The following is a 23,966-nucleotide window of genomic DNA, read 5'->3' as shown; positions in this document are numbered from 1 at the left end:
ATGAACTGCGGGATTTCGCATTTTTCTGCGCACAGCGGTAAAATGCGCCGCAGAGATGCAGTTAAATTTGAACTAAATGAATCATGGGGGCCTAGGAGATGGACAATGAATAGAAGGATCCTGCTACAGGAGTGGGTGGTGGCAGAATTGGCACACAGCTCAGAAGAATTTCTTTCTTATCAGCTTGTCATCGATGCCCCTGAATGTAATATGGAACGCATACAAAGCTTTGTTAAGGGGGGCACTCAAAGGTATGTCAGTGACTTGGGCAAGGGAGGAGAGAAGCACATTTTCTAGTCTGGAGGAAAGGGTAGGGGGTTTAGAAAAGGTGCTGAAGAGAGAAGGTTTAAGTGAAGAGGATAGGAAGGAGACTGAAGAACTGCAGATGAAATTTAGAGTCAAGATGGAAGAAAAGGTTCGGCAACAATGGGAAGTAAGTAGAGCTAGAGATATATTTGACCAGGTTACCTGGAGCTATGTTATGGCGGTAATGGATTATTTCTGAATGGGTAAATTAATAATAGGTACACTAGAGAAGATTTATAGAAGCCCAACGGCCCGTGTTTTAGTGAATAAAAGCCTATCACCCTCTGTGAAGATAGAAAAGGGGACAAGACAAGGTTGTCTTCTTTCACCCATACTTTTTGATATGTCTATTGAGCTGTTTGAAACTGAATAAGGGAATGAAGGCATTTAGGTTTGAAGCATTCTCCAGGAAGATTGCGCTATATCATCTAATGCTCTTTACTTCAGATGTACGTTCAGCTTTACCCCAACTAACAGCAGAGGCAAGAGGTTTTGGTGCCCTTTCGGGATATAATGTCAATAAGGAAAAACAGATATAATGGTGTGGAATCAAAACAAAGTGTATAAGAAGTGCCACGTACATGAGATAGCTGGGAATAGACATAACCAGAGATATAGGGAAACTTGCCACATTAAATTTTGAGAAGACAAGCCAGGAAGTAGGAACATTGTTAAAAAGATGGCAGAATCTCCCACGGTCTATTTATGGGTGAATACATTTGGCAAAAATATCCTTTCTGCCTAAAGTTACTTTTAGGTAGGCCTATCAGGAGCACAGTAAAGATGCTGGTGTATGAGGGACTGGGAAATGGAGGCGAGAATACCTCTGTCATTATAGACTTGGGGGAAGCCTTTACCAAGTGTGGATTTGCTGGTGAAAATGGGCCACAATGTATTATACCGATTGAAATAAGCAAAACTGAATTTCCAAAGCTTATAAAAGTTATTCAGTACAATATCAATACAGAAGAGTTGTATTCATAGTTGAATACACATGCTTTATTTCAGACATATTTTAGTGAATCCAAGAGATTGCACTGTATTGTGTCTCCTGAATGTATGACCCCCTTTTGTAAATGTCTCTAATAAGCTCAATGTGGGTTTTTTGTTGTTGTCATCATTCAGTTTTTTTTGTCATCATTCTGTTATGCAAAATGTAATTTAGTCAATTACATATTAAATACAAAATCCAGAAATGAATTATATAACATATGCTAAATAGCTGCATGTTGCTATTAAATTGTCGGAGTAAGAAACTATACATGTGTGCAAATTGCCACAATGCTAAAGATAAAATTTGAATTCACATTCTAAAGAAATAAAATAGGCCTCAAAAAGAAAATTATGTACTTTGTAATAATTATGACAAAAAAACAAAATGTTACAGCATTTTCCTTAGATACATTGTATTAGATATTAAAAGGCATTCCCATGACCTGAGTAAATTGGTTGTTGCTGAACTAACCACAATATAATAGAACAATAGATTTGGACCGTCTTGAAATGCCTCCGTTTTTTAATAGACTGTGACATGCTTACTTTCAGCACCAGAGAAAAAAAAAGCTTTCCAACAGCTGTGTTTAAACTGTCTCACTGAGAAGAATCTGTATGACACAACAAATAGGGATTAAACTCTGTCAAACCATTACAAATACAAAAAAGTTTTTTTCTCCTCAGAAAGGTGCAGAATTCGACACCTGCTGGTCACAGCAACAGCTGCGTCAAAAGCACATGGTTATTTCTGACTGCAGGCTAACGAGGGGAAAATGCTGAGTCAACTAGATTTTAACTCAGTGTAAACCTGGTATACAGGCCTGCATGATTTTAAAAGTTACAAAAAACAGTTTCATTATTTTGGATAACAGAAAAAGATCAGTAGGGATTTCCTTTCCTAATGCCCTTTTACGTAAGCACATCCGTGGTTTTGATGTTAAATAATAACTGTCCTTTAAAAAGTAGTGCCGAATTTTCATGTTTCCAGTAAGACTTCTGTGCTTAGGGTTATAAATGAATGTGTTTAAATATGATAGGAAATGAATGAGGCTTGCTTTTCATACGTGAAACAATCAAACGGGTTGGTGTTATTAAAAAAAATCATTTTGATTATATAAAAAAAATCTTACTAAAAATAGGGGGCACTAAAAATGTTTTTTTATCTCTATACTGCCTAATAATCATGCTGTTAACTCCTAGCATCAAAGTTGAATTTAAGTAGCGCTTTACCGCAATGGGGGGGAACTAAGATGGAAAATGTCTCTTTACCCAGGCGTACAAAACTCATTTGTATAAGGGTGTACCTTATACACTTCTGATCCTCCATCTCTGTGATATGTAGTGGACATTCTGGGGATGACTAATATGCCAAAACATTGAATGTTATTCATTTTTAAGTACTCCAAGCACCAAAGTCAAAATTGGGCAAAATCCACTGTTTAAAAGCAGTTCTGCCACTCAGAGCAGTCTTCAAACTGATCGTAGGCTTCAGTAAATGTACACAAGTAAGTATAGAATGAACAGCTGACCTCTATACTGCTAGGAAAGCACACTGCACACTGCACACAAATGACACTAAATGTAAAAACCCAGCAGAAGTAATTAAACGTACCTCTAAATTACTGGCAAACAGGAATGGAATATGACTGCTTTTCAGCTATCCGTCTCCGGGGTCACTTTGAATTGGAAAGCCTCATGGAAAGGCTTGCACAAAATAGGACAGCTGGTAAGGGTTAAAGGTCGAGTTCTGCATTTAGCAGCCTAGCAGGGCTCAGAGCAAGGTTTACTTTGACACATTGACCTCTGAAACTTTTTGAAAGACGAAGTGGCAGCGCAGGGAGAGAAAGAGAAGTTTTGCTTATTATTTTTGGCAAAAGCAAGTTTTTGTGTACTCATATGAACAGACGGAAATACAATGGTATATGTGAGCTCTGATTCTAAGAATAGCTCTGCCACAAATAGAAGTAGATGGTGTCGACAGAAGTAAAACCTTTTTCAGGTTTTCCTACTGTCGAAATGGGGGAAAGAGGTTAGCTCCTATACAAATCTATTTTTTCTCACTTTTTTTTAGCCTGTCTAAGCTGTCTGTGAAATAGCCATGCGACATTTAATTGGCTATTCAGTAATACTGTTTTGAAAATTGTTAGCAATAATAAAATTAATAAAATATATATGCTATGTTACTACCCATCCTGTCTGATGAAATTATGAAAGGATGAGTAGTCTAGATTGCTGTTCCCTTATTTGACCTTTAAGGGGAACTAGATGTGGGTAGTTTTTGTTCTAAAATTCTCAGGTGATAACACCATTATTATTAGCTAGTCTGTGTAAAAAAACTGACAGTCCCTATTAGAACTGGTGTTGCATAGTTTGGATCATGAAAAGTAGAATGTAGGAAAGACGCCCATGTGATCCTTAGCAAACATTTTTGACAAAAATATTGTTTTATAGGGGTTTGTTTGTCACAACATGTTCTGCTGGAGAAATGTATGTACCCACTATGTTGAGTTTTTAGTTCTTTACGTAATAAGAATCCCTGTTAAATTAGCAGTTTTAGATTTTCCTGCTGCCCCAATAACATGAGAGCATGGTCCTAAGCGTACAATGTAGGAGTTTATATTAATAGAAATCATTTTAGAAGTGTCTGAAGTCCTGTACAAGTAATGCAAAGTCTATGAGTAAAAATGTAGAAGATTTCCTTTTTTCTTGAGGGTTTTCAGATAAATAATATAGGAATATACAGATGTAAGGATTTGGAGTGTGTCTGAATTATTTTTCTTTTTTCCTCTGAATTTAGGAAATTAACACAGACTTCCTTAGCTGCTTCAAATAGAGTAATGGGTCCAGGGTTTTTACTTCCAGATAGATAAAGTGGTTCTTGTGTGCCTTGCTAATATGTAAGACGTCCCAAGACTGGGAAGTATTCTGAGACTATCCTTTCTGTTGATAGATTATTTCTGTGCCTTGTCTAAAGACCTTTTGTTTTGTCCACCAACAGATATATGCTGCCGTACAACCATTGCCAAAGGGCCCGGACATCAGATCCAGACTGGGAAGTCAGCACAGTCCAGCTTGAAGCCAAGATGAAGTTAACCAGCACAGTTGTTGCTGGAAACTAGGATCTATCTCAGTGAAGGTGGAAGCACTGGGATGTGAAGTGTGCACCCCTGCCACTGTCTTCGGTGAAAGACGGGGTCACAAATCAGAAAGGAAAAGTCGTGGATCAAGTTTTTGATGCTCAGCTGAGAGAGTCACAGGTCGACCAGACCGGCAAGGGGGCTTTCCCTTAAGGTGACCACTTTTGAAACAAGGGTTGCTTCAGAGATCCTAGCATCAGGACTCTGAATCCTGGTACCAAAGTGAATGCAAGTTTGTACCTTTGTTTGTTGATAAAGAGATACCTGGGCACACTGGAGAATCTGTGGCCCCAACAAAAGAGCAGTGCGCCAATGGAATAATACAGAAGTTAGGGAAGGACTTGGATTTAGGGTACAGGTGCTGAGTCTCTGGTGCCTGTTAATTTGAAGTGAAGAAAACTGGTGCACTGCCTGAGACACTGGACAGGATAGTTGAGGGCATTTGCCTTGGGGGGTGATTGCCCTATCCTCAAAGAAGGGCTTCTTTTCCTTCTCAAACTGGGCTGTGATTCCTGATTTGCGAGTTGTGCAGCTCCACTGTCGGAACAACAAGAGCCTGCCTGTGAGGCTCAAACAGACACACGGAGAAGTCTGCCCTCTGGCTGGTTGTACAGAGGCTTCAATTTGCCCAAGGACCTACGTTTTTTGTTAGTAATGTACCCATTCAGACGTCCCATTTTTGAGGAGGAGCAGCCCTTTGCGACTCCTCGTCCTAATTCCTAGGACCCTGTGGGGTCCTCCTAATCCATTGGAGCCAGGATCATTTTTGTAAAAATATGTTTAACTGCTTTAATATTTGTATTAGGTATAATGTTTTTTGCGATAGCAACATGCTTCTGAGCAGTTAACAAATGCGACTTTGCCCTCCTCCTAAAAATATAATGATTGATATTCTAGCCCTCATAAAAGGAACACTGGAAAAGTATATTGAAATAGTTTTTATTAGATATGTGCTGTTGGCTATTCTGACATTGAAATGGATGGCCACTGAAATGTATCAGAGCCCTCAAAATGTTTTTTTACATAGAATTGGACTAGATGGTTCTAGGATTTGATTTTTGATTAGGGCTAGGAAAAATGTATAATCTGTTTGTGATAATAGTCATTACTCTCTCCTGCTATCTGTATGCTTTGTTCCCTTTGTACTCCTGATTATACCTTATATATACCCTCCTAATGAAATGTTTAGAATGAAAAATGCCCACCTAGCAATGAATTAGAATATTGATGAATTTATGAAAATAAATGTGCAAATTATTTTCTATTTTCCTACTAGATCATAAGAATGTCTTTAGCTCATGCTAAATGGGCCATCTGTTAAAGATTGCAGGGATCACTGTTAGCATGAGCTGAAAGCCATTTTGTACTTGGCAGCCATCTTAGTTAGCCATGTGCTTGCCATGTGATTTCTCCCTCTCCCAGAGCATTGCACATGCTCAGAAAGGACTAGTTGATAGAATGCTCCTGCTCCTAGTATAGAACTGTCAGGCTATTCTTGCTGATGTAAGGACCAATGTCTCTCCTCCCACTTTGTTGAGCAAGCAAATTTTGTATAGCCATATTAGTCAGTAAGTATTCTTGTATGTGCCAGGACAATGTAAACCTATGAATATATAAGGCCCTTGTGCTCTGTTCTCCTTAGAATGCCTCCTACAGTGTACTGAGGGTACTGTGTGGCGTAGTCTCCCTCATTTTAAGTTAATATAAATGTTGGTTTTATATTACAGATTCTGTGCCAATCACTTCTTTGTTGGTTAAAAGAACCAGGTGTATGAGTGAACCCCTCGGGAGGTTTATATTTCTTCAGGCGTGTGGTCATTGTAGAATCCGTTCTGTGCCCCTCCCACTTTAGAGAAACACTGACAAGTGTTCTTTTCATAAATTTCACAGTTCCATCAGTTCTGTTTGCTCCAAGCCATTTGATGTCTCTATTCACTCTTGGGATTATTTCAGCAATGGTCCTGGACTGTGGATATGCAGAAAGTCTGGTGTTGCCCATTTATGAAGGAATACCAATTCTGAATTGCTGGGAAGCCCTTCCCCTAGGTGGAAGGGCTATTCACAAGGAGCCGGAAAATCAAATACTAGAGCAATGCACTGTTGATACTGGCACAGCAAAGGGACAGTCTCTTCCATCTGTGATGGTTTCTGTTCTAGAAGGCATTGTTGAAGATATTAAAGTCCGTACATGTTTTGTGAGTGACCTTCAACGTGGACTGAACATTCAAGCAGCAAAATTTAATATTGATGGCAGTGCTCAGCGTCCTGCACCTCCTCTTGATGTTGACTACCCTCTAGATGAGGAAAAGATTTTGCATGTTAATGGATCAATCAGAGATTCAGTTATAGAAAACGTTTTTGAGCAGGATAATGAAGAGAAATTGGTTGCAACCTTAATACTGGATTCGCTTGTACAGTGTCCAATAGATACAAGGAAGCAGTTTGCTGAAAATCTGGTAATCATAGTTGGCAGTGCAATGCTGCCTAGATTTCTCCACAGATTAATGGCAGAGATCAGATATCTAGTGGCAAAAACAAAATACAAAGAGGCTTTAGCAACCAAGACTTTCAGAATTCACAATCCACCTGCAAAGCCAAATTGTGTGGCATGGCTTGGAGGAGCTATCTTTGAAGCTCTACCAGACATCCTTGGCAGCCGCTCAATTTCAAAGGAATATTATAGTGAGACCGGTCGTATTCCTGACTGGTGCGGCATCAGGAACTCAAATGTGGAACTTATGTTTGATGTTAGTAAATCACCACCGCCAATGATGAAAAGAGCCTTTCCAACAGAAAAATAGCTGAAGTAGCAAGGAGCTGGGATCTCATGAATTTGATTCCTGTAAATGAAGTATGTCAACAAAGTTACCCCTCCTACATGTGTAATACCATAAATCTGTGTGTCCATCTTCAGACACCGCTGCACAGAAGAGTTGAGCGCCCACTTAAAAGTGATATTCATCTGTAGGTATTTATTGCTAGTTTGTAAACGGAAATCTTATTGCAGTTTGAAAAGCACCCACTGTTGCCATTGTTATGAACTGAATAGAAATTAGAAGGCACTTGCTTGTCTTGGAAAACTGACCATTCTGATATCTGTTGTCATGACACATCAGTCTTGAATGCTCAGCCGGTGGTTCCACTGAAAAGAGGGAACATTTTTTTGTACTTTTATTTTCTTTTTTAGTGCTGGTCTGTCTTCCTGATTAAATTAACTTACAATAAACAGTGCATTGTCATGGTGTTTTCCAGACAAGTGAACGTCTGTACAAAAAAACACAAGCGGCACAACCACTAAAGATATGTATTAAACTTCTAGCAAAATCCAACTAACTGAGAAGACTGAATAAAGTTTTTCTTAACAATATACGTGGTCGGATCCTTTGGAAAGTCTTGCTTTGTAGCACAGATTTTTATACAAAGCTTGGCACTTTAAATGGTACTGTTTTTATATTTTCCAGCTTGTATTGGATATTCTGAGAAGCAGGATGAAGTTGAACTGAGCACGTAACGGTGCATGTTGAATGGTGGTCCAAAGTCATTTATTTCTACTTTTGTATTCGGTAGTACTCTTTAACCATACATTAATATATGCAACGTATGCCATAACACTAACACCAACCCAATCTGTGCTGTACTCAATAGCAGAAGACCATTGTGCACTTCACGGTAACTCTCATTGCCTTTTTATTCTACCTTGCAATTTTAATACAAAAGTGCTCCTTTCAAGGTATGTTAGGTTATGGTGGCATTTGTCGTTTCTGTTCTGAAAACGTGTATTACTGTATTCTAGCAAAGCACTGCTTTGCTGTTCATTGAGTAATCATCTATTGAGCACATATTTTGTTACGTGTTATTGCAAACTATTGTTTCTTTTGCAACTGCAACTAAAATTTAGCACAAATTAAATAAAACATAGCCATTGTTGTAACATGGCCTAAATAATAAAACCATTGCACTGCTGCACCTTTTTGGGCATATCCGTACAGTCCATAAGCACTGGAATGATGTGTCCTCTGTTATATATTCCAATCCAAAAGTCTATTCGAAGCATGCCTCTGCCGAATGGTGAGGGGGTCAGAGTTCCTACAGCAGTGGAGAAACATGCCGTACCGATTATTACTTTATATGTACTATCAAAGATGCAGCGAACATATTGTGTAGTATTTTAAGTAATGTAACTGACATTTATAAAGCGCTCTGTTACTCCAGAAATGCATCCGAGGTGTGAAACTAACTAAGGGACCTCCATACTTTTGGTTGAAAAGCCAAGTTTTCCTTTTTTTTCTGGAACTGAGGGGCTGAAATGTTCCATATCTCCAAAGGGAGTTTGTGCCATGAAGGTCCAAAAAACAAACCATGGCTGATTCTTAATGATACTTGTGTTTTCTCTTTCCCCACAGCAGAAAATGTCCCCAAAGCTGTTTGTTTTCTTCTAATAAAGAATATTCACATATTGACATAAGGTTACTTTTTTGTTTGATAATATCCCCTTAACATTTGAGAAAAAAAGCATTTTAGCTCTACAAGGGAAAATAACGTATTTTGTCTGGGCCAATAAGGGCGTGCATCTTTCCTGGAAGAAGTTGAGGAGGAAGACTAGAACATGGGGGTTAGGGCTTCCCGACCTACGATTATACTGTTGGGCCTTCCAACTTAAAAATCATAGAATGTTACTATCCTCTCCAGATGAGACTTTAGTCGTAGAATGTATAGAGGAATGCTTTGTGAATTACCCGTGGAAGGCTTCATGTATAAATTTGGGACCCCAAAGTACTTTAAGAAGGTCAGATTGAAGTGCCTCCAAGTAGCGGCTAAAATTTTGTTTGAAGTTAGATCTATCTTGGGTATCACAAATTATAGTAAGTTGTGATACATATGGGACTCCCCAGGCACTCAGTATTTTATGCTAGATTCTTTCACAGATCCTTTGAGATGGAGCGTTAAATGTAGATGGGATCAGTTGTTAGATGCAGATCCTAACCTGACTTGGGAGTACTGGAACTACAGGACTGAAGGGAGAATCTCAAGATTTTAAATATTTCAAGTAAATTCATGGATAAAAAATCAGGACTGGATAAGTGAAAGCCCAAATCAAATGGAAATAGATCTTCAAAACTCACAGGCCAGGAGGAAGGAAGTGGCATTTTGGTACTCACTTCTACTCACAGCGGCCAACGAAAAGATGAGAGCGTCTTTTTCGGCATGGGAGGAATACTTGCGGTTTGTTGAACTGGAAGAATTATGGCAAGCATCTCTATCTACATTTTATATGAAAGTTAAATCTGCTGCATGAAGGAAGAACCATTTGTTCACTCTCCATAGAATCTATTGGACCCCCAAAAAAGTTGCCAAAAATTTAAAAGAAATGGTGACTCCAAATGTAGGCTGTGTGGAAGAACTGATGCAGATGACATGCATATGTTTGCCCCTTGTTCAAAGCTTAAAGAAGTTTGGCCTTAATGTTGGTAAGACTATTTCTGATGTGATGGGAACCGAGGTGGAGGTAAGCACGGATTTAATTATGTTTGGGATAAGGCAGCAAGACTTACACGCTGAATCGAACCAGCCTTCCACCTTGGTTTTCACGCTTTTCCGTAAAATTCCAGTTAAAGTTTTGCAGATTTGCTCAGAAATCTTCTGGAAGGCTATTGTAACTAAAGTAGACTCAGTAATGTCAGATAGACAGATCATAAACTCTTTGAACTGAGTTTTTATTAAGCTTTCAAGAAAGGCTATAGGCTCGACCCTGTTCCATTTTATTGAATAACCATTCACTTTTGCTAAGGCTATCCCATATTGGTACAAGTTATCGACTACATTATTAGTCTGACTCTGACTCGATCTAAAGTTTAGAATAGTACTAATCGGAAAATTATCACTCATTGCGATGTCCTCTGTTTTAAAACCGAGAACATTGCAAGAGTGGCTATTGGAGACCAGGGCGAAATCTATCACTGAGTGGCACCCCCTACCATTAAAAGTTGGTTGAAAAACAGCCTGTGGACTGCATAACTCATTTGCAAACCCCATATCCAACTGAAATACAAAGTTGTTAAAAAAGTTTCCAGTAATAGAATGTTCAAAGTGAGAACAAGGATCGCCTTTAAGGTTAACTAGCCCGCAGATGCCTTGCTCACTATAAGGACATAGATGACAATTTAAATCGCCCATCAATATAACACAATTCTCGATTGCGTTGATTTCCGATGGATTTTGCTAAATATTTATAAGTTCATCAAATACCTTGCTTAGTTCAATCTTCGGAATGTTATTGTAGAAATTAATCAGGGTAACATGTTGATTGCCTCCTACTTTGAGTGACAATAACTGTAAATAATCAGACCCCGTGGTGAGTAGCTTAGCCGTTACATTTACAGTGCTAGATATAAAAGTACAAAGACCTAGAAAGTACGAAAACGATTTATATGAATGTCAACCCGCTCCCAGCATTCCTGTAAGCAGATTATATTAAAACTTTCTATAAATAACAGAAAAGCCGGATCCTTAAGGTTGTTTGATAGGCCCGCTATGTTCCAAGATATCAGGGAGATATTTTCGCCTTTTGCTGCTATCTCTATTAACGAGTCTCCCATGTTAGGAACAACTATACTGTTATCGCATGGTGTAGTGGAGGGGCATACTTCTGGGTCCCCTGACTTATCTAGTGTGACATGGTCTTGGTCAACACCAGATACTACAACCTCCGGACTACACTCAAACCCTACAGTGTGCCTGGTAATTTCAGAAGTAGTTTCCCTCCACACAGTCAATAGATACTCTGAAACCGAAAACACTACACACTGGCTAGTGTCGCTTTTTAAAATTCTCAAAACCTCTCTTTGCATCCGAATTTCAAATTTTTTACACAGTTGACGTATGCACGGTCTCCTGACACCTAAATACACTGGGCCAAGAACAAAACATGCTTAATTGTTTAATTGGCTTCCGAACAAGATACACATTGCTCAGCACAGGGCTCCGATGCACCCCCCACCTGGCTGTAAAAGAGGAAAGAGGGAGGGACCCATATCTTAACTGCAAATAAAATTTCCCTGCAGTTACCGGCTTGATTTCATCCAACAATTGCTGTAGCTCATTGTTGTCTGTGTGTTGGAGGAATGCCATGGTCAAAGATCCTAGATTAGACTGGTTTTACAACAAACTCAACTTATGCTACCAATGTGCAATCTTGGTGTCTCATGTACAATATTTTGACCAACGGCAGTGCAGCAAACCTTCCTGATGTGCTACCATGTGCCAATATAAAAGGGCAGGAATGTACCTCATTCCTGTCCTTTTCCCATGTGCTGGTGCACAAACAGCAGCCGTGCGCCAGTCCAGACACCCCTTTCAAGCAGAGTTATGGGCAAAAGGGAAACATATTTATAAGGACATGAAAACGTCATGCATGGGAACTTTACATGACCTTGTAAATATGGAGCAGCCCATTACGCCCCCCAGTGTGTAAATAAAAGTGATGCGCCAGTAGCGCAATGGGCTAGTAAATAAGACCATTAGTTTGAGTCTTGGAAACTAAACTAGCCTACAGTGTAAACTCCAACAACAACAAGGTGATGGATGGGATGCTTGAATAAATCTCAGCCAATGTCAGTCCTTCAGGGCTGCATTCCAATGCATCATTTTTTGCCCACCATGTCACTATTGAATTAAGTCTGCCTTATGCTTGTCAGCGATGATCCTACTCCTCATGGAAGCAGTCCATTCTGTACTGCCAGGCAAGGACCACTCCAGAAGGAACTACAAGCAACCCAGACAGGTTTTGACCCATGGAATTGTGGTAAATATTTTACCGTATCATTTTTTCCATATAATTACAAGTACAAGAATAGCTCAATCAAATGAAAGGCAGAGTCCGGAGTGTCTGAGTCTGAAAGGGCTTTAATTCAGAAATGACTCGAGTCAATGGAGATCTATTCCATCAATACAAGGGTTCGGGTACGCAAGGGAAGATGTCAGGAAAGATGTCAACGATTTATTCACAGTACATGGCATATATAGTAAAATGACACAATAGCATTGCATACAGTAGGCGTGACTAGTGAAATGTATATGATAAGAACACATGTGCGTAGCGAAAAGGTGTGAACATGGGTGTGCACAGAGGCGTGAACTAGAAACGTCACAGAAAAGTGTCATAAGTGGGTGGATGCTTAGTGAATTCTTGCAGAGTCAGCTGAAACCTATGGCCTGGATGCGCGCGCAGCTAATATGACGTGTGATTGACGTGCATCTGGAGGGAGCTAAGAGTCTGACTTTTAACACTAGTAGAGGAGACATAAGACTGGTATGTCAGATCGACCTGTTCCTGAAACATATCTGATATCTTGTGTTTGGAGGATGTTTATACTGGAAGAAAAGGTCTTTCGGGCAGAGGCTATGCTACACTGAATGTATGCGTGTCTAGGTGCAGATGCGCGGAGCCAGGGCCTACCATGGTAACGGGAGCAATGAATTACATGAGGAGGACAGGAAGGCTTTACCCTTTACTCTGCAGCCGGGGAGCTGTTTACTTATTTTACTAGACAGGAATGTGTTTTCGAGGAGGCTGAGCTGGCTACGCTGATAACTTGAAGGCAAAATACTGTTTTTGGCACGCAGAGCAGGCCGAGCCGGGCACCGCTCGCTTGGCAGGAAGTAAGACAGAGGTCAGGGATGCATTTCATCTCCACGTTGCAGCTTTCGGAGACAGAGACGGAAAAGTGGTTCAATGGCAGGAATCAGGGCCTAACTCGGCAGAGCCAGGAAATACGTGAAAGTGCACCATGTAACGGTGGCACGGCATACTTAGAAACTGAATTATCAATCCATTCATGGTGGATCTGAAAGAGGACATGTTAACGTTGGACGCAAATGTATTTGCGTCTTTAAATTCGGTTGCGGAGGGAAGTTACATGCACTTTAACTCGTACATGGAGACAATGGGGTACTCGTTAGGGGACATAACTGACCATAAAAATTCCAATTACCTCATTCCCTCCTTGTCCCCTACGGACCCATTAGGATATATCTATTTTCATGAGACCATCTATTTGTTCGTATAACATCATTTGTTCTTCTTTCTTTAATCGGGAGTGGGAACGTGCACTTGAGCGGGGAATACAAGATGTGGCGCACAAGCCGCAAATCGCTGGCCCACATTGAAGACATAGACAGCAACTGAACACAATGGCCAATATAATCCCTAGGAATGACAATAGCTTCCATCCCCAGGCTGTTACTACACCCCAGAGCCAACCGGACCAAGTCCAGGAGCCTGGGTTCTGGTGTATCTGATGGGCAATTTTGTGAAGTCTAGTGATGGCCTTATAGACCGAAGGCGCGTTATTAGGAATAAACACGCAACAACTGGATCCGATGACTCTACAAGCTCCGCCCCTATCGGCCAGGATGACGTCAAGGACAAGGCAGTTCTGAAGAACAACAAGTCTCATAGCAGACTGCTCCTCTGTTAAGTTGCCCAAAGCTGAAGTAGTCTCATTCACTACTGCTTCGAGAGTTCTGGTTAATTTGCGTATCAATTTACTATTGGACACTGTGCCTAGATAGGGAAAGAATCCTTTATTGAAATCTGTATATTGTTCCCATGCGGTTTCAGTATAATCAACTAATGGAAGGTCTCTTTTGTGCCTAACTAGATTGAGGCGGGAATTCCTGTGATAATCAGGAGGGGCTAGAAAAACAGGAGGCAGTAGGAATGCAATGTAACAGGTACCATCCCAGTCTAGGGGTAAACGTATATAGGCTGTATGGCCACAAATGAAATAGGAATGTCGGGAAGCTTTGAATGTAGACTTGCCTTTATCACTGAATTCGACCACAGTAGTACATTCACTATGACCTAGGTGTACTGAACCATTCTTTCTGACACATAATTCACCTTTGACTGGTAATACTGACATAGATGGCAAGTCTGGACTAGTTTCTGACTGAACATTCAAAATCATGAGGTCGAGTGTAAAATTGCCTAATCCATACACTTTGTTTTCTAAGTCGGTCCCTGTTCTTTGGGGGAGACCCTCCTTGTCTGGGAAACATGCCTTATTCAGAACTGTGTTCAGATTTCCCCATACCCAATTACCCTGGAAAACTATGGAATCAGCATCTACAGAATTAATTAAACTAAACCATGCACCACAGGAACCATTGTGTGTAAACGGATACGAAAAGAGGGGCAGAACTCCCTGATATTTCTGATAGGGAGGGAGTCGGCCACATATCCAACAATTGGTAGCATTGCTGGTCTGATGGGAATGGTGTAACATACTGATGAATGAATTGTTGCGCAGCGCAAGTCGATAAGACAGTTCGTGTGGAGGTAGCTCACTAAACGTGTGTTCTGCAGTGTCATTAGAAAAAGAATGTGCAATCGGAAAATACATGTACAACATCAAGCTGATGCCAATTAACGTAAGACTCAGAAAAAACATAATAATCAGGGTGCAGATGCACCTACTACGGAGATTTTTACAGTAACGATTTCTTTTCATGATCTCCTGTCTATCTCTCTCTCTATTTGGATCTAGCTTGTACATTGTCAGAAACTGCCTAACCGCTTCACCCAGGAGGGGACTTAAACAATTAAACTGTCTGACTTACTAGACCTCAGTTTTTGTCTGTACTCCTCTTGGGGAGTTTTCTCTCGAAAAGGGAGTTTAGTGTCTGTCTTTGGTACGTGAGAGTTCTGGGAGTCAGGGCTTGGCAAAAGTCCATGAAATTATTTCACGTGACTGGAGTGTACCCAGCCCTTCCTCCCCTCTAGCTTTACTGCAGTCCGGGTTGTTAACAAAACAATCTTCGGCTCCTTCCAGCGGGGCTCCAAAGGACTCGTCCTATCGAAGTTCCGAACAACAACAGTGTCTCCCGGGACCAGTGCATGTGGCTTCACCTCTGAGTTGTCTGGGAAGGCTGCAGCAACCTGTGAACGACAAGATTGTAGTGCAGACATCAAGGAAGCAAGGTAATCTGTCAGCATAGTACTTTCGACATCGGTTATTTTTCTCGGCAGAGGCGTCCCCCACATATTAGGAGGTCTACCGAAGACCACCTCATACGGAGATAGCCCTGTCCTAGAATGGGCTACCATTCTCATATAAAACAGTGCAACTGGTAATGCTACTATCCAATCTACGCCTTTCTCTTTACACACTTTAGCAAGGCGAGTTTTCAGAGTCTGATTGTGGCGCTCCACGAGACCTACTGCCTCTGGATGCCGGACACAGTGAAACTTCCACTGGTACCCCAATAGGAGTGAGATCTGCTTCATCAGTTCGGACGAGAATGGCTGACCGTTGTCTGAATACACGACACGGGGCAAACCGTATTGAGGGCAAAACTCACGAACCAGCTGCCTAGCAGTGGTCGGGGCACTGTAATCTGGGACGGGATATGCTTCTGTCCATCGGGATAGGGCACATACAACTACGAGGACATACTTAAATCCTCGGCACCTGTCCATCTGGATATAATCCATCTGGAGGACTTCAAAAGGATAGTCAGGAGGATGAAATCCACCTTGCTCTACGGGAATCCCTTTTCCTGGATTGAACTGACAACAGATCATGCAGGTACGCACTTTCTGTTTTGCTGCTGCTCGTAAATGCTTGTTGAACCATAGATTCTGTAAACTGTCTAACATGGCTTTTTCTCCTAAATGTGCTGGGCTATGTGCAGTGTTGATGATAACCTGAACCATAGAGTCGGGGAGGAACCATGTGGTTTTTCCCCTCGTCATCCAACCTTGATCTGTCTGGAACCCTCCTTGTTCAGCCCATTTCTTGATTTCGTCTGGAGTAGCATGTCTCTGTATGTCAATGACATCTAATGCGGGGTCCCTGACTGTCATGCAATGTGTCAGTGATACATCAGTCTTTGTCATATCAGTCGTCTGTGTATGAGTCTGTGCTGTATATTTCGCTGTCTGATCTGCAAAGTCGTTACCCTGGGAAATCTTGTCTGTTACTTTCGTATGTGCCTTGCACTTCATGATGGCTATGGCTGTAGGCAAATGTATTGCTTCTAACAGTGCTTGAATGAGAGGACCATGCTGGATTTTGGCTCCGTGAGAGGTCAGAAAACCTCTCTCTTGCCAGAGGACACCGAAGTCGTGAACGACTCCGAATGCATAACGTGAATCTGTGTATATGTTTACTTTCTTGTTCTTGGCTCGTATACAGGCTTGAGTCAGAGCAATGAGCTCTGCTGCTTGGGCTGACAGGGTGTCAATACGATGTGTTTCTATGACTTCAGTTTCAATGGTCACTGCATATGCGGCCACTAGCTCTCCTGTACTTGTTCTCATGCATGAACCATCCACATAAAGTGTCAGGTCTGGATCGGGTAATGCGACATCTGTCAGGTCTTGTCTGGGTTTCATAACTGTGTCAACTACATCTACGCAGTCATGTGGAGTAGGATCTGTTGTGCTCGAAGGTAAAAGTGTAGCAGGATTCAGTGTATTACAACGTCTGATTTCTATGTGTGGCTGGAATAACGTCAGTTCATAACCTGTCAGTCGTGCTATAGTCAAGTGTTGGGTCTGTGTTCTGTTTAGGAGAACTTCCACAGAGTGTGGAACCTGTACTGTCATTTGGTGTCCCAATACAATGGAATCACTTTGTCTGATTGCTAGAGCTGTCGCTGCAACTGATTTTAAGCACGCAGGCAAGGCCTGGGCTACTGGGTCTAATGTGCTCGAAAAATAAGCACACGGTCTGTGTTTGTCTGCTTGAAGCTGAGTGAGAACCGACAACGCTGTGCCATCGCGTTCTGTGACAAAAAGTGTAAAAGGTTTGCTGTAACATGGTGTCGCTAAAACAGGTGCTTGACATAAGGCTTTCTTCAACTCGTCAAAAGCTTGTGTATGTTCCTGAGTCCATGGGAGGACAGACGAAGACACTGCCTCCTGTGTTGTCAACTGTATGAGCGGTTTAGCTAGATATGCGTACTGGGGAATCCATTGTCTGCAATAAGAAGTGAGTCCAATAAAGGCTCGTACTTCTTTCTGTGTCTTGGGTTGTGGAAGAAGTGCAATTAACTGTATACGATCTGGTGTCAGCTGTCTCCCCTCCTTGGACAGCAAGTGCCCAAGGTACACAACTTGCTGGGCACAGAATTGTAGCTTCGAAGGAGACACCTTGCGTCCCTTGCCCACCAAGAACAACAAAACAGTCAGTGAGGCTTGTTCACATTCTGGTTCACTTCGGGCGGTGATCAGTAGATCATCGACGTACTGTAATAGGGCAGTATTGGGAGGCATGTGAATATCATTGAGTTGTCGTTTCAGTGCTTGGCTGTAGATGCTGGGGCTTTCTGTGAATCCTTGAGGTGCGCGTGCAAATTTGAAGCTTCGGCCATTTAAACAGAATCCGAAAAGATACTGGCTTTCCGGATCAATGGGGACACTAAAGAAGGCGTTCTTCAGATCGATTACAGTAAAGAACGTCGCCTCTGAATCAATAGCTGTCAATAATGAAGAGATATCCGGGACCACAGGATACTGGGGTACCACGCATTTATTCAATTCGCGTAAATCAATAATCAGTTGATAAACTGGAGGTGCATTAGGATCTGTACGTTTAAGAATCGGGATGATAGGGGAATTACAAACATTGGAGTCGGTTTCTACAACCACTCCTTGTGCAATGAGCTCGTCAATGATTTTCAGTAAAGCCACTACAGCATCTGGTGGTAACTTGTATTGTCGGATACGTGGTAGTATAACTCCTGGCTTGAGTGTAACACGGTACGGTGTAATGTGCATACAACCTACATCAGTAGGGCCTTTCGCCCATAAATGTGCAGGAACATTCTGTAACCTGGGATCAAAATCTCTCAACACATAATGGCCCTTGAAGTCACGAAGGAACAGCCTGCCTCCTTCCGGAGAACAACAAATTACAGCTCCTAGAGCTTTCAGTGTTTTTATACCAAGCAAGTTTTCTGGGCATGATTTCGTGAGCAATAAATCAGTAGTTCGGGACAATGGACCAACTGCAAGGGGCACTGGTTTTGATACTTCATTAACAATAGGCTTTCCTGAAAATCCAAGGGAAACATTCTGTGAGCCTGAGAGGGGTGCCCCTGGAACCTCTTCATGACTGATGGTTGTTCTGCTTGCCCCTGTGTCAATCAAAAACTTTCTATCTTTCCCTAACACCTGGCTATGTACATAAGGACCCTCTTGATCTACAGGAACCTCTATAAGGGGCAAGCCAACCTCCCTCTCTAGGCTGTTTCATGTGTATTGCTGATAATCGGGGTAATCAGATTGGGCATACTGGTACATCTGCTGTGTGACATGCTGAGTCGTGGCAATGGGTTGGGGCTGTGGTACCGCTACGGCCTGCTGTGGAACATGCATAGGTTGTACATTTTGTGGAACATGCTGCTGGACCTGATCCTGTCTGGGCGGACGTGGTCTCTCTTTGGTTTTACCTGTGGCGATATTGTGCTTCAAAACTGCGCAATCGTTTACATAGTGACCTGGCTGTTTACAATAGTTGCATGTCCCTTTAACGGGAGCCGCTGAATTATTTGAATGTGTCGCGCCCTTTTTCTGACCATCTGCTGGAACTGACTGAGCAACTAACATTTTCATTTTCGTGTCTTTCATACGTCTCTGTTCGTGATCATGTTCCTCTCTAATTCTGTTCTGGTGATATTGTAACATTTGTAACATTTGGGAAGGCGAATTAGCTTGCCATGTGCTCTCAACTTTCAGTACACGGTTCTTAACCTGGGGCAATGAATTTTCGACTAATTTGGACACAAAAAGGTGTGGATATGACTCGCTACTTGTTTTCAGGCCAATATTAATAGTAAATCATTTCTCAAATCGGGAATAAAAATCACTAGTGTCTTCGTCGGGTTTCTGTTTGCAGGCTGAGATTGCATCCCAGTCCTCCTTTTTAGTTGCTAATAATCTTGGCAAAACCTGTACTAATAGACCTGGCAGTGCTTTAGTTTTATCCCCAAGACCTAGACCTGGGGTTCGAGTCGTTTCTTCGACTTCTAATGCCGTCCAATCAATCTTTTTGTCTCCCACCTCCCATTCTTTTTCTTTGAGTTTCTCGTAAGTACCGGCAGGCAATAATACTTTCAATATTTTCATAATGTCGGGGTAGGTGTAATCTCCCATGAGTAACATGTCTTTTAATTCACGGTGAAAACCTGCGGGGTCTTTATCATGACTGGGCACTATTTTCTTCATTTCTAATAATTCAATTTTAGTTATAGGCGTGTATACGTACACACGTGCAAAGGTATCATCAGGATTCCGGATTGGATGTACTTCTCGTAAAGGATTCTGTTTGTCAAAGTTATATGATTGCCTGACTGGGGGTGGAACAGAAACAAGATGTGGAGTCAAGAAGGTTCTATATTTGTGACTTTGCTCTAGAATCGTTTCAATTAAATCGGTACCTAGGCCTCTCCATCTTCTTAGGAGTAAGTCTTGCAATAAACTGTATAACGGACCTGGATCAGATGCTTGGTTTTCATACTGTATAATAAGGTGTTGTGTCATGTATATACCAGCTAGTCGCTGTTCTTATGGAGTAAGACTTAAGAACGTTTGCACTACTGAATCGTCTTTATATATACTGTCATCCCCGGCCCACTGTACTGCGGACCGGGCTAGCTCCTGATCACGTAGGGTATTGAGTTCTTGATAACCTATCCTTTCTTTTAGTACTTTGTCAGTCATCTGGAATACATGTTCAAGGGTACATCGCTCTGGTATCGGACAAAGGTAACGTTTCTTGTTTTTGAACGTTTCTTGTTTACGAATGGGTCTATCGAAGGGCCTATCAAAAGGATACGGTCTAGGGAGTTTCTCTCTACCTACATATGCCATCATTTTTCTATTTGCCTGTTGCGAGGTTTCTGCTGGATTCTCTCGTTCATCCTCCTCCTGCGAGGAGTCCTGATCGTCTGATTCAAGTGGCTCTTCAGATTCTCGACGGGCATGTATTGCTATTATTTCTTTACGGATCTTTCTAACCATAGCATGTACACATTTCTCTTTATCATGTTTACCCTCAGATATATTCTGGCTCCATCTGGTCAATCTATTCATTTCGTCTTGTGGAAAACCTGCCTGATCTTGTTCCCTTATTAAACAATTAACCAAAAAACGCATGATTAAACCTTTGTTCTCAACTTTCTGACGCGACATGGCGTCACTAACACACTCCGGTCTTTCTCCTGTTCTAATAAAATGATACATATTGTCTAGATGTTCTGGCATTTCTGGCAGTAAAACTAAATAATCAGTAACTCGTCTTAAACGTAGGGATGCTAATAACATGGGCCCTGTTTGTCCTGGCACTGGATCATATCTGCAATCAGTAAGCTGTTCTTGAAGTTTTTCGTCTGGAGCTCCTTTAGGTGTTCGTGACATTGCGAAATTTCTCATTGTCATACGTTGTAACTGTGGCGGGGTACGGAAACCTCCTCTAGCACCTCCTGAGGCGGAGGCTTGAGCATAACCTGACTGTAGGGTCGGTATTTGTGGCGGGATTGGACCCTGGAAAAAAGGGTTAAGTGGATTAATACCATCAGGGAGAACTACCGGGGAAGTGACAACAGGTGCAGGAAGTGGTGGAGGATGTGGAGCAGGATGTGGTGCGGGTGGAGTTTGCTGTTGCGGACCTGGGGGTAGATGATCGTGGGGTAGGTTAACGTTAGCAGGTGGTACGGGTACATGGGCAGGTGCATTAGTATATGCGGGAGCTACATCGTCTAAATAGGAAGAAAGGAAAATGTCTGCTGCGGTCTTATGACGTAATTTAGTCGGAACCAATGGAGGGGGCAGGTCCTTCGGTATTACCGGGGTCGCCTTGGGCAGGCCCTCGGCCAGAACTGGATACAGTCCTGTCACAATGGCATTACTCTGTCTGTCGTGTTCTTCCATTCTAACTCGTTCTCCTTCTTCTATTAGTTCTTTTTCTTTGGCTTTTTCGGAATCCTCTCTACTTTTCTCTGCTTTTCTGAGTGCTTTCTCTGTCCGTCTATGTGATTCTTTGCGCCACAATTCAATGGCATCTTTCTGTGATTGTCTAGCTTTCTTTTTCCACAACACTTCTTCTACTCTCATGATGCAATCGGCATCCCATGTCCCTGTAACGGGCCATCTCTGATTCTCTGACAAGTCTTTCGTGTAATCCACCCACAAATCTAGATATAATATGGCATCTAAGCCATGCTTGTGGTACATAAAATGACCAGGAGTGTCCCTGGGTGGGATGGGAACAGCTTCCTCAAGTATCCCTTTTCTAGTTCCTATCTGTCGTAATTTCGAGAATAAAGGCATTGCTGCCTCTAAAATGGACACGAAAATAATGAACACAATATAATATGCAAACAGTCACTCATACCACGACATTAAACACATTGAAACATTTCGAACATAAATTGACAACCCACTGATTCTATAACGAGAACAAAGTTGAACCGTTGAATACAGGAATTACTTGATATACTGCTAAACAGTACAGATACACTGCTAAAACAGTGCAGACCGGGTCTGTGTACCCAAACCCGTCTTGACCGGATACAAATCAATGCACCCGTCTTGATGCGTCCCCAGCAACGGTACTCACCGGGAAGCACGGAACGGAAGGCCTCGGAAACTCGACTGGACTGGACTGACGTCACCGCCTCTGCTGCGCACTACGCATGCGCCTCGACACTACAGGTGGGCCTCTCGACACCTCGGACGCTGCTCTCTCGGCTGGGCTCTGGTCGGGATCCTTCGCATTCCTCACCGCCTCGTCTGGATGTCGATCGCAGTCTCCGTCACCTCCGTGGGCCTGAGGGAGATACAGGAAATCCTGCAGATGCGCTTGGGGTCCGTCACGGCCGTGGCAGGGGGCTAGGCCTGCGACGCATCTCCAGCGCGTGGGGTGGGGGAAGCGTCCCTATTCGGGCGCCAAATTATGTGGTAAATATTTTACCGTATCATTTTTTCCATATAATTACAAGTACAAGAATAGCTCAATCAAATGAAAGGCAGAGTCCGGGGTGTCTGAGTCTGAAAGGGCTTTAATTCAGAAATGACTCGAGTCAATGGAGATCTATTCCATCAATACAAGGGTTCGGGTACGCAAGGGAAGATGTCAGGAAAGATGTCAACGATTTATTCACAGTACATGGCATATATAGTAAAATGACACAATAGCATTGCATACAGTAGGCGTGACTAGTGAAATGTATATGATAAGAACACATGTGCGTAGCGAAAAGGCGTGAACATGGGTGTGCACAGAGGCGTGAACTAGAAACGTCACAGAAAAGTGTCATAAGTGGGTGGATGCTTAGTGAATTCTTGCAGAGTCAGCTGAAACCTATGGCCTGGATGCGCGCGCAGCTAATATGACGTGTGATTGACGTGCATCTGGAGGGAGCTAAGAGTCTGACTTTTAATACTAGTAGAGGAGACATAAGACTGGTATGTCAGATCGATCTGTTCCTGAAACATATCTGATATCTTGTGTTTGGAGGATGTTTATACTGGAAGAAAAGGTCTTTCGGGCAGAGGCTATGCTACACTGAATGTATGCGTGTCTAGGTGGAGATGCGCGGAGCCAGGGCCTACCATGGTAACGGGAGCAATGAATTACATGAGGAGGACAGGAAGGCTTTACCCTTTACTCTGCAGCCGGGGAGCTGTTTACTTATTTTACTAGACAGGAATGTGTTTTCGAGGAGGCTGAGCTGGCTACGCTGATAACTTGAAGGCAAAATACTGTTTTTGGCAGGCAGAGCAGGCCGAGCCGGGCACCGCTCGCTTGGCAGGAAGTAAGGCAGAGGTCAGGGATGCATTTCATCTCCACGTTGCAGCTTTCGGAGACAGAGACGGAAAAGTGGTTCAATGGCAGGAATCAGGGCCTAACTCGGCAGAGCCAGGAAATACGTGAAAGTGCACCATGTAAAGACGGTGGCACGGCATACTTAGAAACTGAATTATCAATCCATTCATGGTGGATCTGAAAGAGGACATGTTAACGTTGGACGCAAATGTATTTGCGTCTTTAAATTCGGTTGCGGAGGGAAGTTACATGCACTTTAACTCGTACATGGAGACGATGGGGTACTCGTTAGGGGACATAACTGACCATAAAAATTCCAATTACCTCAGAATTGCCAGTGGATAACGAATTGCAAGCATCTTGTGTGTGTTTGATACAGGGACAGAACAAGCTGCAAGAGGCCATTTTCTTGAAGTGACCAGTTTAGTAATAACAACTGGAACTGTACTGGTGGCCCCTTCCGGAGTGTGTCCTTACCCTGAGCGCTGTTCTTACAGTCCTGGGAGCCACAGAAGTGACCAATAGAAGCTTTTCCAGAAAGTCTGAAATTTTGAACCTTAGAAAAGTTTGGGCCTTCAAGACCTCTGAAGCATCAGCGGGAACTTGCAGTAAAGGTCTGATTTTGAGTGGACTTCAGTTTCAGTTTCCGTTTCATTGGTCTTTATTCGGATATACATTATCCATAAAAGCGCAGCCA

The 23,966-nt window shown here is 42.3% G+C and overlaps 1 protein-coding gene and 1 pseudogene across 5 annotated transcripts in view; one reads left to right on the top strand and one right to left on the bottom strand.

Moving 5' to 3' along the window:
* The window catches only part of MLIP (muscular LMNA interacting protein), a 1,527,370-nt gene that overhangs the window by 182,183 nt on the left and 1,321,221 nt on the right, over positions 1 to 23,966 (bottom strand). The gene's annotated exons all lie outside the window — the stretch shown is intronic.
* LOC147707418 (actin-related protein 10-like) lies at positions 1,090 to 7,237 on the top strand (annotated as a pseudogene).

The sequence above is a fragment of the Lissotriton vulgaris genome, chromosome 6 (assembly GCF_964263255.1).
Source record: "Lissotriton vulgaris chromosome 6, aLisVul1.2, whole genome shotgun sequence".
NCBI lineage: Eukaryota > Metazoa > Chordata > Amphibia > Caudata > Salamandridae > Lissotriton > Lissotriton vulgaris.
The sequence above is the reverse complement of the archived record's forward strand: the minus strand, read 5'-3'. Positions and strand labels throughout refer to the sequence as shown.